Here is a 15,622-nt window from a genome sequence, read left to right as displayed (position 1 = left end):
ATATATTTCAATTGAGGCTGTTACAGTTAATGCAATAATATAGCGTTAACGCAAAAAAAATGTAACGCCACTAATTTTTAACGCAATAACACAATTGATCTTTCGGAGGTTGTAGCAGGCTCAGTTTAAAACCTAGAGTGAAGATGCTGGCATCATATGAAGCTAGACAACCTAAGGAATCCATTGGTACTAGGCCATACAAGCTTGTTGCAAAGTTAAATATTGTTAAATAACGCTCCAAACTTGCGCTAAATTTGGCGAGGAAAAACTGACATGGCCATTTTCAAAGGGGTCCCCTTGAACTCTGACCTCAAGATATGTAAATGGGTTCTATGGGTACCCACGAGTCTCCCCTTTACAGACATGCCCACTTTATGATAATCACATGCAGTTTGGGGCAAATCATAGTCAAGTCAGCTCACTGACAACAGTTGTTGCCTGTTGTGCTTTTTTATGCTAAATGCAGTACCTGTGAGGGTATTGATAAGAGTATTAAACACTTGACAAATCTCCCTTTAAGTTACATTTTAACAGATACAAATTGCAATTAAATATATTAATCAATTGACAGCCCTAGTATTGATACTGATATTTTTGACACTATTTCACACGTGTGATGTGGAAACTTTAGTGCACATATACTTAAAATGTACTTTTTAGTGAAGCAGGAGACATCTTATATCCAGTAGTTTTTAAACTTTTTGAAGTCAATAAAAATACTTGCCTATTAAGACATTCTGGGTCTTTCAATGAAGGAGGAAGTGTGCTTTTCAAAATGTTTGATTAGGTGAATGTGAAAAGCCCATGTCAGACACACATTATTATTTAAAGCAGAGTGTTTTTATGTCTTAAAACATGTCTGGAGGTGGTCTTTAACGGCTTTTCATATTCCTGTACCTCTTTCTTTACGGTTGAAAAGAAACGGTGACTCACATTGCTTTAAAAAGCTGTCAAGTCTGATAGCGTCTCTGGTCAAAATGCTGCTTTCAAAACAGCTTCTATGTCATTCTGAGGAAACAAATTTATTTCTGGCATTGAAATGAGTCACTAAATCGTAGCATAGTGGCTATCAATCCATAGTAGTAACCCGAAAGGCTCCGGAAATGTTCTCTGCTGTAGACCAACCAACTGTTATCACTAGCCATTCTGCAGCACGTACTCTACCTTCTGTGCCCAGTGTTTGTGCTTCAGCGTTCCATGAAATTGCTTGGCTATATTCACAGGCTTGTGGGTGTGTGACTGCGTGTATGTGTAGCTTCATCTGGTTTTAAATGGGCATGGAACTGTGTTAAAAGGGGGAGAAGGGTGGAAACTGCTACCATTGAGCAACTTTGACCCAGCAGGTGGAAACAAGTGTCATGACTAGACCTACCTGCCTGGCTAGCAAGCACCTGCCCCAAAGTGGAAACAAACTGGTTCTTGAGAAAGCAACACAAGGAAGTGCACCACTTTATATTTCCATTCCCTCAGCTTGGGCAGGAGTCTTCGTACATATTTTTGTCATTTTGCCTTCATAAAAGTGCAAAAAGGACTTACTGTCAGGCAGGGTTTCAGCACAATTTTCACAGATGGTGGTTTGGAAATGGCTTTCATTGTAGTTCCTCCACTGGGCTGCAGGTATACCTAAGATTTGGTATAAAGAAAATATTCAGTAGTCGGCAGGTATTAAATATTTTCTGTCATTGAATAGGTAGTTTCTGTATGTCGTAGATTTTGGAAAGCTCTCACAATTAGGGCTGTGTATCGGCAAAAATGTGGCGATACAATACGTATCATGATACTGGGGTAACGCTTCTATATTTTTGCGATACTGTAAGCAAGGTGATATATTGCAATTTTTTTCTACTTTAATTTTAGGAAAACTGTCATAGTATAAAGAACACAGCCGTATGTATGTGAAATGGCTACTATGGTACATACCATGTTGCACTACCATGTTTCTACAGTAGCCCAGAACGGACAAACCATCAGACATCAGGAGACAATTGGTGTTCTCTTGTGATGGCATGACCTTTATTGTCTTCACTTCTGGCTTGTTTTGGGGGCTTTTTCAGTCTGGTCTTTTAGAAGTAAAAACGCATTACCAGTTGGATTGAAGTCATATGACTGGCCACTGTTTGGCAATATAAAAATCCTTGGTTGCCTTGTTGCAAGTTTAGGATCATTGTGCTGATGCATTTTCCTAGAATTTGGGATTACTTTTCAAAAAGGGGTACAAGTCCTACACTGTTACATCCAATGTGGACGTAAACACCCTCGAATTAAAGCTGAAAGTCAGGACTTTAACCTCAGTCATTTTTTTTTTTTCATTTTAAATCCAATTTTCTGGGTTACAGAGCCAAACAATGGAAAAACATAACACTCTTCTATTACTTCCTGACTGCACTGTGTACTCCCCCCCCAACCATCCCCCCCCCCGCAGACTTACATATGTTTGTCGCTGCATATTCCTTTGGGCACTGCTTCCAGTTTTAACATCCCCGGCCAGCACTCTACTACCCCACAATATCATAAATTAGTCATCACTTTATTCCTACCCAAAGGCTATATGCATAATTCAGAAAATGGACACAGTAGCAATAAAGGAATATTTTAATAATCCAAACGATATTGTCATTTCGTCTCGCCGTATGTAAAAGTGCAGCATGGGAGTTCGTTTTTATGAGTTAGACGCAGTGGGAGGATTATTTCTTTCTTGTTTTTGTTACAAAATTGTTAGTCTCTTCCCAGTTCCCTTCACAAGCTCCGATATGCTCGCCAACTCCAAAACGCCGACTCACACCAGGCCGACGTTGTCTCAGGGGCAAAACCTGAATAGGGAGTAGCGCTCTGTTGACGGATGAAGTTCATCCATGCGCCAAGTTCAACAAGTCAGCCGCTCTTCCCTTGCCGCACTCCCCTTCAGCCTTTCTCTCTGCACGCTGGTCTATCTCCCCCCCTGCTACTGCACTCATCTTCTCCCTTTTCAAATGCTAATGGCACTGAACCATGCTGGAGCTCTTCAGCTAGAAGTGAACTCTCTCTTCTGAGGAGAGAATTTATGGATGGTCATGCAGAGTTTTTAAGGTTTGGCCCAGCAGGCACTGAGAATTTTTCCTTGTGGCCGAATCATTTTGGCCTCAGTCTCAAGCAGCTTACCGCAATACACCACGGGTCCCTGGCTTTGTTATAATGCATAATGGAACAAAATCCAGTTTCAGTGCCCTCTCCGTACACCCACTCCCCACTTTTGCTCCACAAAAACCACTGATGAAGACATGTGGGGGTTGTTGCCTGCCCTTCTGCGTGCTAGTGTACTGACTGTCCGTACGGTTACAGAGTGAACTGATGAAATTTGCCTCTTGAGCAACACATAAACAACTCCCAGTTGTTCCCCCCCCACCCCTCTCATCAAAGCTTGTTTAACCAAAGAACAGACAGTGACGATGAAAAGCTGAGCTGCAGAAAGTCTGCTATTTGGTTTGTGGGAAATGTGCACATGATCACACATAAACTACACAGAGAGAAGAGGCATACATTTGCACGCAAAGGTCTTCTATTGTTTCATAGTTTCTCACCCATTCATCCCACTACCATCGGCTGTCAGTACAGCTGCCACATAATAAACAGGGAACATTTTTCCCAGTTCTAACAGATGCAGCACTAGTTTCAAATTGGCAGTGATCCGCTAACCTAATTGCAAGAAAAACAGAAAAGCAAATACTGCTTCATTTTTCCTTTTTCATACTGTAGTTCAATACAAACATGTATTCCTCACCTAAACGTTAGAAAAGAGAGTGGGAGATGACGCGTGACAAAATGTCCTTGGCTGCTTTGAACATGGGACATTAAGGGTATGTGGTATGCATCATATAGACTATTGGTCGACTGGGAAACTGGATAACGTTAAAAAAAACTTCAAACCTTTTTAGGGGCAGCACAGGAGTTTAAGGATGGGTAGGTATTACTTTGATGGTACTGATTAGGGCTGTCCTCGACCAAAGAAATTCTTTGTGGACTAACACTCTTACGACTAATCGATTAGTTGATTTAATCGACAGATCTGTAAAACTCAGTTGCTCCATGAAGAATTACTCAAAAGCACCACTTTGAATCTTGTGTTTACCAGAGATGTGCTCATAAGTTTCTTGGAAACAAGTCATTCAGCATGAAAAAAGCATAAAAAATGACTAATCAACTAAAGAAATACTTGTCGACTAAGACCAAAACAACCGCTTAGTCGACTAATCTACTAAGGCTACATTCGCATCCAATACATTTTTGTTTGAAAATTAAAACGATCTCCGTGCAGACGAGCGTTTTAGGGCCGTTTCAGAATTAACCTCCGTCCATACAACCTCGCCTGAAAACGCATATATCACATGACTATTCACGTACACTGGGCATGCGCGTGCCAGTGTAAACAAAGCTGGACACGGGAATTGATGCAAAGCACTCAAATAATAGCTTGCCTCCTGCGCATGTAGGCAGTAGTAGCATTATAAAATGCAGAATTTAACTGCACAACAGCTGCTAGCACAGACAACAAGGTCAGCAACGCTTGTAACTTGTTATCCATGTTAAAATTAACCACTAGTGGTCCAGGCTGATGTCGTTTGTTTTCTTCCGGAAAAAGTTCACGTGATGGAAAGTGACGAATCAGGGAAGGACACGTCATGACTGATGAAACCCAATCAGGAAGCGAACGTGGTTGTCTGCGTCATTGTTTTCAACGGTCTCCCTTTCTATCCGTCCAGACTAAAACGCAACCCCAGAGTCTTCAAACTACAACGGGGTCAGCAGTGTTTTCAAACGTCTCTGTTTTAGGGGCTCGAAAACGCCCGAGTAGTGTGGATGCTAAGCATAAATGTTGCAAAAGTGATGCATTTTAAAACAAAAATGTATTATTGTGGCTGTAGCCTAAGAGGTGTCTGTCCTAAAAATAACCTCAAACCTTTTTAGGGACAGCACAGGAGTCGTTTGGGTGCATTACTTTAATGGTGCTGATTCTAGTGATTGTAGCACTGATTGACTGATCACAAATCTGATCGAATGAAAGCATTTCACCTGAGCTAAAAATTGCATGTTAAAAGTGCAAATTAAGTGTAAGGCCTTACTATAGCAGTGTTTTAAGCACACTTTATGAAATTCTAAAATTCTAAAATCATAGATTATCATATATCGTTTATATTCAGGTCTTAAACCTCAGATTTTCCGTGAGGCAGTAAAATCTTTGGCGTTCTCTCTGTTGTATTAAACTCTTGCCATACAGGAAAAACTAATTTATAGGACACTGTCTGAGATGCATGTTTGCTGCCAGTTTTTATTAAAGGTTTAAAAGGCAAAGAATTGCAATAATAAAACACTCGCAAACAGCACTGGTCAGCAAAAGAAAGTGATGTCTCTCTCTGCTGGCAGAATCTTGGCGATATTGATTTTGAAAACAGCCAGACCAGTTTATGGAGGTGTGGGCTCTCTCCATTAAGCATTAAAATGAAAAGCTTGTGTTCAGTTGTTTTCGAGCATACATAACAAGTTTTGGCATGTGCTGCGTGCCAGCAGTTAGAGCAGTTCTTGGACGGTTACCAAACCTTCTCCTTTCATGCAGTACCTGATTATGAACAGTTGATTGGTTACTCATATAGTTTTAGCAATATCTGGTACGATACTGTGCATTGCCCCTGCTAGATAAACAATGAAATAAAATAAAATCGTATTCGGTTTCAGGGTTTCTCCCAGCATGTTATAACAAAGCTGCTTTGTTGACGTACTAACCACATACTCAGAGTGTGAGAAAGGCCAAGACAGCGAAGAGTTCATGTAGAGGAAATGCAAAGTACAACAATCCAGCGTTTATTCCTGGAAACGACGCTGAACAAATTGGGTACAGAGGCTGTTGAGAGACGACGAGTCAGACTAGATGACCATCTGGCCTTCGCAGGGTTTGTGACCCCAACTGATTCGCTGTCGAAATTTCTCCTTTAAATAACTCCAGTCTTTATTGCCAGACCCTTTTCAGAGCCTCAGATCTTGGAAGAAAAATACCGAGTTGTAAACACTGGGTTGTGTGCTTGATTACAGTTGCATACTTGTTAGTGTGTGTGCGTTAGTGGAATGCTTCTCTGTGTGCACGAATGGATTGGTGGTGATTTGTGTGAATTAGTGAGGGAGGGATAGAGCGACGCAGCAAATTGAGGCCGAGAGTGGAATCGTTGACTGCCAAGTTGTAGACTGACAAGACTGGACGAAAGCTTTCTACATTACCGCCTCTTTTCTTTTGGGGCCTTTCTACACAAAAACAGGAAAAGGCTGACACAGATCCTCTCAACACGAATCTACCCCAGTTTGGCACCTCTCTAAAATGATCCCTCATTGCTCCAAACCTCTTCATTACTCTCTAACAAGCCTCTTGAGTTGAGAGGGTTGTGCGTTCTGGCAATTTCAGGCATTTCTCAATAATTAAAGCACAGGGTTAAGCAGCACTAGTTTGCCTCTCAGCTATTTATTCTTTTGTGTTGGGGGGGGAGCCCGTTGGGACCGCAGATTGTTTTCACCGTCGTGTGAAGGTACGGCACCGGCGTGTTCAGCCTCAGCCTCATCTCCCAGGGCATCACGGCTCGCTGCGGCGGCGTGTCACCGCCACTGCATTTCAACACGGCAAACACGGCTGCTCCTGCAGGCTCCAGGCGGGTGATCAAAAACCTAGCAGCTGTACCGTTCACCATGCCTGAATAATTTTTTTTCACCCTTTGCGTTTTTCATATTCACCGTGTATAAATAAGTAATGCAGGATCAATCAGCTGAAACTTGGCCAGAGGGTAGGCTCCAGGACTTTATAATGTCTTTATAATGGAGTCATTTAAATAATAGGGTGGGTGGCTTTGTTTTTAAGGATTTTTTTTTTAGAAAACATTCCCACCCTCCCTCCCAGTGGATTTGGCTTTTTAATTGAATGCTGCCTTTAAGCGAAATTGTTCATAATTCATGACTGCATGGTGACGAGAATGGAAGAAATCCTGACTCTACAGCAGATGATGTTCGCACGTCTCACTGTGCAACGCTATATTAATCTGAATCTTCTGCACCCGCCCCAACCTGGCTGTTTGTTTTGCTTTTCTTTCATTTTACCCTTCACTTCTCTCCTTTTGAATTCCTCTCTTTTCCCCTTTGTTCATCATCATCATGGCAAAAAACCCGTTCGCAGCCCCCGAAACACTTAATTGACTTTTCATTGACGCAAGCTGTAATTGGCTTTTAATCACCGTTTTACATCATGTTTTGATATTCAAATCAGCGGTGTCAGCTCGGAGAAAGGGGCCTCTTCAGCGCCTCGCTGTCATTCGCTCTGGCTGGAGGGAAACTCCAACAAGCTCCAACAAGTGTTGGTGCACAAGGCCACCTGTGGAGGCCCTAATCTACAGACTGAGAGAGAAACATTAGGGCTGTCAGCGGCTCTTTGTGACAGCCAGCAATTATGAGATGTTCACACCCTTTTGCTGAAAGTGAATCGAGCTGAATTGCAGCCAACACCTAGCCGCAGCCTGTGTTGACGTTTAGCCCCATTTGATGCACATGACTTCAAAAGTCATACCTAGTTCTGAGAGTTATGAAACAGTCAAATTGTAAACCATTCTGCCAGCGGGAGCTCCCGTGGTGGGTGCAGCAGGAGAAACACTTCTGCACATATTCAGTGGGCCGCATACCTCGGAGGTAAACCTCGAAGCTGGAAAACTTTTTTGTGTTTGCACTAAGCGAGCAATTCTCATTGGACTGAATAGGAGCCATCTTGGGTTCCGGTATACAGTTATTATAATACGCCATGGCAACATCGTCATTTCCTGTTCCTCACTTCCAAATAGGTTTTTGACCAGAGTGAAAATGTTGTTTTTGAAAGGCTAAACACCAACAAATATAGATTGAATATTTGAATATTTCGCTATTAAGTATCAAACAATATAAATATTTTTAATTAGTTTTATATACAGACTTTTGTAAAAATTATCCAGTAAGTGCGTTATTATGATTTTAGTTATACATAAGCAAATCTAATTTTGACAACATCAGAATAGACAAATCCTGGTTGTCATAGGTCTCTAAATTATTTGAGTGATAACTGAGCATGAACAGCCTTTTGGTCCAAAGGATCCAGATGAATAACTGTGTTCTAATATAGGAACGCATGGTGTTATTGCTTTTGTTCTTACAGTTTCAGCCCCGGTGGGGAGAAATATGTATATAGCTTTATTATAATCGATAGGTTCCATATTTAAACAAACTGTGTATTTGGCAGGTGGCCACATCAGGCATGAAGATGTGCGTTGCGAGCGCTGGTCGATAAGTCAGGGTCAGTCTTCCGCCTCCGCTCAATGCTCTGAAAGCAGTTCCCACGCTCTTTGCTACAGCTGGAGGAAAGATGAGAGTATAGGCATGGATCCTGGAGACGGCATCAGTTTGACAGAAACAAACTTTTTTTTCTTTCTCTCTTTGTTCCGACCGTGAACATGGCAGCAAAAACCTGGGCACTGCTGTAAGATGTCCATAAACTGGTAGACTTCAGGATGGCCCGCTGTTGTTTGTGCTAATGCTCTGATGGCAAACATGTCCAATCCCTTGACAGTTCCAAGCTCTGCAGCTCACTAGCCTTTTCTCACATTAGACAGAGCGCCGCAGGAGGCAAGGATTAGCATGCAGGAGTTTTTTTTTTCACTTTCCGTCTCTTTTTACTCCCTTGTGTATTTTATTTTTTTGGTTATCCTAACCCCCTCTCCTTCCTCCCCCTCTTTGTCACTTTCTGTCACTGTCTCTATATCTTTCTTTCATTTTGTCCTTTTTTCCACTCTTCTTTCTCCCCTCTGTTTACTCTCTCTCCTCTCCCTGGTGGCTGAATGATCATGAGTGACGTTTAGCAACTCTTCGGCTGCCGGGGAAGCTTTAGGAGAGAGCCCGCTCTTTTTAGAGCGTCCGCGATGCTCCCCAACAAATTGTGACACTGAGACGAAACGTAAGCTGACAGCCAGCGTGTAAACCATTCAACTCCCTAGACCTTGGACAGGTTTTTTTTTTTTCCACTGCTCCATGAGACTCATTCCCATCTCCTTTCACTCTCCCCTGGCATCCAGCTGGAGAATGTAAAAGCATTTCTCTTTTACTCCTGGACGAGGGAAGAGGAGGCAACCTGAAGGCTTGTGAGTTATTGCACCAACAAGGCCTACTGCTACCCCTCCACCTTCCTCCAATAACTTTTCCTTCTTTTAACTAAGCCATTCAATTAAAGACTTGCACATAAACTCGTTCTTTTTCACTCCTCCAATGAATGTGCCCCCACGTAGATTATTAAAAACTTTAGTTTTCACATTAACTGTCAAACCGCCCTGAATCCCCGCTGAAAATCATAGTTCTCGTCTCACCGTAGCAGGAGGGGGATCCATTTTCCAACCCACTTGCCTCGAATGATTAATTTCGGTTGAATTGTGAGGGAGGCAATTATTATTTCAAGTAATTTTAGGTATTGCTTAATATTCAATGGTAACCCAAGGCTATTCTTTAGACACTATATTAACTATAAATCATGAAAAATAGCAAGGCCGTAACAAGCACAGCCGGAAACCTGATTAAGAAAAGTATAGCTCACAATGGAACTTCTTGTGATTCATGTCGGTGGTAAAACCACACACGCTGCGAGTGTGCAATTTCACCGTTACATTAGCTCAGTGGGTTGAGCAACCTCTCTTATTAAGCTTCAGCAGGTCTCCTGTCCAAGCCTTCATTACTGATGATGCCCCATTATGCGAGTCTCTGCCCCTCTGAGGCTATGAAACCAGGCTGATAACGAGGCCTGCCATTTAAAAGGCCACCGCATTCTCACTGTGTCATGTCTTATTACAAATTTGTTTACGCCCCTCTCCTGGCCTCCCAGCCCTCTTATCAAGTCCTGTTTCTGCAAGAGCCATCGTGGTCTAAAAAGCCTTTATCAAAAGAAATGGGTCTGAAATTGTCTACATTAGAGTGAAGTGCTGTTGCAGTCTATATTTTCCTTCCTCCGCTGCCCCCCTCCACAATGTTTTTTAGCGAAATCAATCTTGTTTCCGCACAATTGCACAGATTGTAATCTATTCCAGCTAAAAGAAAAAAAAAGAAAGAAAGAAACTTGAAATAGAGCCATTCATCACAGAGTAAACAGCATAACAGAAGGGCCGAGAGCAGGAGCAGGAGAATGTTAAGAGAAAATGCTCGGGGTAAAAGAGAACAGAAAAGAAATTGCCAGTGGAAAGGCAAACAAACCGCGTCACCCTTTGCCTGACAGAAGTCAACGAAAGCCGTCGCTGCTCCCTGCTCTCCTCATGAGGATGTGACATTTAAGAGGGAGGTGTCTTGTCTTTGCAGGCCTAATTAACATTCCACAATATGCCAACTGGAGATGGACACCCTGCCAGTGCTGTTCCCCTTTTCACCCTCAGTCGTGTTTGTCCATGAAGTTTCTTTGCTTCCTCTAAATGTTGCTGCCTCTCTTTGACTGTTCCCTCATGCCCCGAGGTCTTTATTGTGTGACGATGCACACAGGCTCTGCCAGTGTCGTCTCAAATGTTCCACTGTGGTCAGTCTATTTGCCATTGCCAGAGGTGTCAGGCAGTTGTAACCATGGCGACGGTGTTGGGCCTGAATTGTTGGAGGTGTCGAAGCCCCAGGGCACCACAGATCTAACTACAAGAATCTGTCGTGCTCGATGCACTTCCTTTGCCAGGTCGGTTACAGTCCTTTGACAGACGTCTAAGAAATGTGTCACGAGCCCGCAACCTTATCTCGGTGCAGCACTGCATGCTGGAGTATCGTTACCATTCATACAGGAGGCCTACAATTAAAAACCTCTCTTTCATAATTTTGGTGACATCTTTCCCCTAAATTGACATTGTTATGGTGTTATTGCACTGCACGTCCCAGAGATCTGTCGAATTGCAAAGATGGTTGTGTGATTGAAGTTTGACATGTAGTCAAACTGTGGGCGGTGCTCTTTTTTAACATATTTTCTGTTGCCATCATTGCTCCTGAAAGGGCTGTGTATATGCAACAGTCTGGCGATACGATAAGTATCATGATACAGGGGTTATGATTCAATATATTGCATTTTTTTAAATCTAATTTCAGGAAAACTATCATAGCATAAAGACCACACCACCATTAGGCCAGCCACGATAACTACTTTTGCTGGACGATACATTTTCCAAGTTAATTGAGATATTACTGGCCTTTTAAGACTATTTTAAGCCACTGCTATAATGATAATATTATAACATAATAATGCAAGTACACCCTTTTAAAAGAGCAATGAACTTTTCATTCTTAAAAATATTCAGACATTGGAAATGTGGAAAAAAATATTAAAATATCCTAAATAAATAAACCGAAATAAAATAAAACCACACAACCAAAACAATAAATTAAATGGACTCTGTTATTAAAAATGCTGATGATGTTATAATAGTAGGGAAAACACTGCTGTTTATTCTGGCATCATGTTGGCTAAAATGTTGGTGACATTGTTATGTGAACAATCACGCATGTAAACACAATGGGCAATTATGGATGTCAGCAAAAATGATTGAAGTCATGTTCATATACCGTGCGTTAAGTCAATATAGTAATTATTATATCAAGTCTAACCAACATATGCATAAAATCGGAGTAAAAAAACCTTAGGGCAGTAAATGTAAAGCCTTTTATGAACTGGTTGTCTCTGTATTGTCTTATGTGACAATACAGTAGAAAGTAATATGTCATTTAATTACTTGCCTGCTGCTGTTCGCCACATAGCAGACATCACCACAGAACTAATTTTAGACACATCCCAAATGAAAAGTCCCAAGTTTCCACACAAAATACATGTTAATTTTCTAAAATTCCATACAGACAAGATGTCATGGATGCTTTCATGTTTTTATGTAGAGCGAGCCTTTTTTTATTTCTGCATTGTTTGTATTAAAAATCTCTAACGAATAAAAAATCTGTATTCACTCACTGCACATCACTGCTGTCCACAAGCTGCTGATAAATCTATTGTATGAGCACAAGCGGTTGTATGACAAGCAGGACAGCGGGTACAACTGAAAGAAAACACATGGCAGAAAATTACAGACAACAAAGGAGAACGTGGATGGTGGGTTTGTAGAGAACATTATCGTTCTCCGCTGGTAACACGTGATGCTCTCTTGAGTCAGCCCTAAAATGTCGTCTCAACCTTTTATAGCAGGAAAGGTTAAAAGTATTCAGAGAACCCTGCTTGATGCATGAAAAAAAGAAGTATATGAAAGGAAAGTGGGCAGGCTGTAGGAAAGAAAAGAAGAATTGAAATGACGGCTGGGAACAGGAGGAGGGGTCACTTTTTCCTGCTGTTGACAAAATTTGTACCAGAGTTGGTTTATGTATATTAAAGGGATAGTTTGGGTGTTTTGAAGTGGGGTTGCATGAGGTACTTATCCATAGTAGTTATATTACTTACAGTAGTGTACAGTCGCCGTGCCCCCAGCTTGGAGAAACAGACAGGAGTACCGACACCGGAGCAAAGCAATACAGTGCTGTGGACAGGAACGGCAGAAACATGGAATTTAGCCACCTAAAAGAAAGACTCACCTAAAACAATTGATATCCATTTAGGTGTACGCTATATTTAGAATATTTTCTGACGGCGAACTGATCTGAAAGTGAAATGTATCTATACTAGGACTAGCAATCGATTGAAACATTTAATCGCATGATTGTCCATAGTTAATTGCGATTAATTGCAAATTAATCACAAATTTTTTTATCAGTTCAAAGATTTAGCGTAAGTTTGGAGCACTGTTTAACATCCTTCTCAACAAGCTAGTATGACATGGTTGGTACCAATGGCTTCCTTAGTTTTCTTAATTTCAAATGATGCCAGTATCTTCAGTCTAGCTTTAAAAGCGACCCCGCTACAACCTCCGAATGATCTATTGCGTTAATGTGTTAACGCGTTAACTTTGACAGCCACAATCTATATTGTGATTACTATGCTCGCATCTGATCCCGCTGGTTTTGGAGAGAGCATAGATAAGAAGGAAAGGGCTGTCTCACAGCAAGATAAAGCAGTGGAAATATTTTAAACATAGCTTACATTTAAACGGGTATCAATATTTTTCAGGTGGGCCTTTCTTTTGAGGTGGCTAAAATAAGTTTTTCTGCCCTCCCCGTTTACAGCGCTGTATTGCTTTGCTTTGGTGTCGGTACTCTTGTCTGTTTCTCCATCCTTGGAGCACGCCGACCGTCATCTACTGTAAGTAATACACCCACTATGACTAAGTACCTCATACAACCCCACGTCAAAACACTTGAACAATCCCCTTTTATATACACTGATAACAGACCATACATTCGTGGCAGACTAGATGCAAAAAAAGCACTGAAAACCCTCCTTTTAAACCAGATTGATACGAATAGATTGTATTACATAAGACTGTTGAATACCTATCTAGGCGGACAGCTGTTAGGAAAAGAATGCTACATATGTAAGAATCTCATCTAAATCATACAGCATGAAGCTGAACACCACATTTGATTCTGAATTCACCAAAATAGCCCAAAAAAAAATACACAAAATAAACCTCCTGGTGTCGGTTAGTGTGTATGTGCTGTATTGTGATTTATTCATCACCTCAGTGTTTGGCTGCTTATCAGCAGTGCAGGCAAGTATTGAGCTCGTGGAGATGACAGAATTGCAGGGCTTGCTGTGCCGGGCTGAATCTCTGAGCCTGGAACAATAGACCATGAAAATGAGAGTGGCAGCGCGGGGTTGGGGGGCGTTGTCACTCGTGTGAAAGATAGATGCCACACAGAGCCCGGGCTGAAAGTGGGACAGCTCTCAGAAGGACAACAGAGAGACAAAGGGCCTAGATACCAAATAGCCTCTATTTCTAGATGTCTGCGCCTTCAAAATCAGCAGTCTTGGTAGATCTCTCAAGGACTGATTCAGCAGTCCTCTCTCAGTCTTCAAGACGTGCCAGTCTGATAAATAATAAGCATGAATGGTTTGATTTTGATGTTTTGGAGCTCCTCCTCTGCTGTCAGTTCAAATGAGACTCCAATTTAGATTATGTGCCTTCTTACCATAGGAGTTCTCTCCCGCTGGTAGTAAATTCCAGTGACATTTCATCGTCTTTGATATCCTTGATTGTGTACTCCACCTCAACTAAAACACAGCCTCTGAGTCTGTGCAGGTCTCTGTGGACTGTCTCCACTGATCAATTCCTCAGCCCATCTGTCTGCCAGGCTTATTCACAGGGCCGCACAGTAGGCGAGACGAACCTTCGCAACAGGAGTCTTCATTAAACCGATCCTCCCTCCCTCCTCCTCCCTCCTCCTCCAGCTCTCCCCAGGCCTTGGGCAAAGTTAATGAGAAGATTCGATCAGCTGGCACCCCCAACTTCCTCAACTCCATCCCCTTATCCCCGCCGACGTCTTCCTCCCACGTTAGCTTTGACTCGCTCACATAGTTGAACGGTGGCGAGTCGGTCCTGACCTCCCACTCCGGAACCCCAGTCGTATTTAATAGGGCTTAGACAAGTTAATAATAATAGGGGTTAGACGGCAACATTAAAATAGTTCTAGTAGTTGTATTTCTTGAAAATACTATCTTCATTATAAAATCTCAGTTTTTCTTCCACCATGAGTTGGTTGGGTTATTGATGCATCTATATTCAGTAAATGGCGCCGACACTGACCTTTTTAAACAAATTTAGTTTTGGACTGACGTGACTGATCCACATTAGATACTGTTTCTTAGTCATCAATGAAAAACTTTGTTCAGACATGTTTTAGCTGATGTGGTAAGCCAACTAATCCTGATGCATTTTGTCTCGTGATCAATTCAGTTAGTAGATGACGCCCTAAACGATAGTCACATGTATTGAATATATGGCATTTGCGGTGTGAAATGGCGCCTCTGCCCTTTTTCTTGACAATTAATGTTTTATTACATAAAAGTGTAAAATGCTGTAGTAAAATTGATCAAGAGCAGAGCTGCAACGATTAACCGATTAGTGGTCAACTATTAAATTCATCGCCAAATATTTGAATAATCTATTAAATCGGTTTGAGTAATTTTAAAGGAAAAAAAGTCTCTGATTCCAGCTTCTTAAATGTGAATACTTTGAAACACTGATAGACATTTGTTACCCTTTTCAGACATTTTATAGACCAAACAACTAATCGATTAATCGAGAAAATAATCAAATCTCACGTTGCTTTACACATGCAAAAATAATCACCGGCATCACATCGATATTTTGTTCGATATTAAGTTTATTTGTCAGAATCACTATTGGAAAGATGAAAAGTAGGAATGGTGCCTTCAATCCTGTTTGAATCTAAAAGGTGTTGCAGAAGGTTTCTCAGATACATGTTGGAAACAAATTCTGAATACTAAAACAATTGAAAATGAAGATGGTTAAAATGAAAGATTTCCAAAACTTTATTTATAGAGAACATTTCATTCCAGGAGGAAGCACAATGTAAGAACAAAATAATAACAGTTGGCCAATTACAAAATAATAAGACATGTGAGTTAAAACCAGTAAAATAAGTAAGAATATAATTGTATAATTAAGACCGGCAAACCAGGACACTGAAAGGC

The 15,622-nt window shown here is 41.4% G+C and overlaps 1 protein-coding gene across 6 annotated transcripts in view; it reads left to right on the top strand.

The window, feature by feature from the left end:
* The window catches only part of sema6cb (semaphorin 6Cb), a 189,546-nt gene that overhangs the window by 34,659 nt on the left and 139,265 nt on the right, over positions 1-15,622 (top strand). Inside the window, exon 3 of one of the 6 annotated variants that reach the window (XM_074653010.1) lies at positions 13,192-13,267. The exons of the other annotated variants lie outside the window; for them this stretch is intronic. The gene's annotated coding sequence lies outside the window, so the exon portion shown is untranslated. The remainder of the gene's footprint in view (positions 1-13,191; positions 13,268-15,622) is intronic. 6 annotated transcript variants of the gene reach the window in all.

The sequence above is a fragment of the Sebastes fasciatus genome, chromosome 12, assembly GCF_043250625.1.
Source record: "Sebastes fasciatus isolate fSebFas1 chromosome 12, fSebFas1.pri, whole genome shotgun sequence".
NCBI lineage: Eukaryota > Metazoa > Chordata > Actinopteri > Perciformes > Sebastidae > Sebastes > Sebastes fasciatus.
Note: the sequence above shows the minus strand (reverse complement) of the source record. Positions and strands in the feature narration are given on the sequence as shown.